This window comes from Volvox carteri, assembly GCF_000143455.1.
Source record: "Volvox carteri f. nagariensis unplaced genomic scaffold VOLCAscaffold_19, whole genome shotgun sequence".
Lineage (NCBI taxonomy): Eukaryota > Viridiplantae > Chlorophyta > Chlorophyceae > Chlamydomonadales > Volvocaceae > Volvox > Volvox carteri.
The window spans coordinates 485,733-486,313 of NW_003307562.1; positions in this window are offsets into that span (position 1 = coordinate 485,733).

Genomic DNA, 581 nt, shown 5'->3' on the forward strand with positions numbered 1-581 from the left:
CGGTCGGTAACCGGCATGTTNTATGCCATAGGGAGTATCCCGGTAGCTCGGGAAGCATCGTTCGCCAATATTAATTAAAGGCCTCTAACGCTGCAGGAAAATTTTAGTAGAAGATTTAGAACTATGTATGTATTTAGTTTTAGCGTTTGTTCCCGCTTTGAGGGCGTGAAATGCCGTGTCATTGTCCCTAATAAGTCATTGTCCCGGCATTTCGGCCGATGTCCCCAAGCAACTGCTTTGCGTCCATGTCACTAGATTGGTGCAATAGGTTGACAAGGTCGTCCATATGGCACCTTTCCTTGGACAAGGCATCCTCCAATTGGCACGCGGTAAATTGACTTAGATTGTTTGCCCTGGCAAACTTATGTACTCCAAACTCATCCACTGGACGATGCTGGCTGTATTTCTTGCGTGGGCGATCTTGTCGCCGACGGGCGATGTTGTCCAGGGCGTTCCGGTCAAACTCGTAGGCGCCGACCTCATTACCGTTGTCCATGGACATTGTGTTGGAAGGATACGTTAAGGTTCAGATAAAATGAAGAAATCAAGAAGCGCTACTTCATAGTATGGAGATGGTAGAA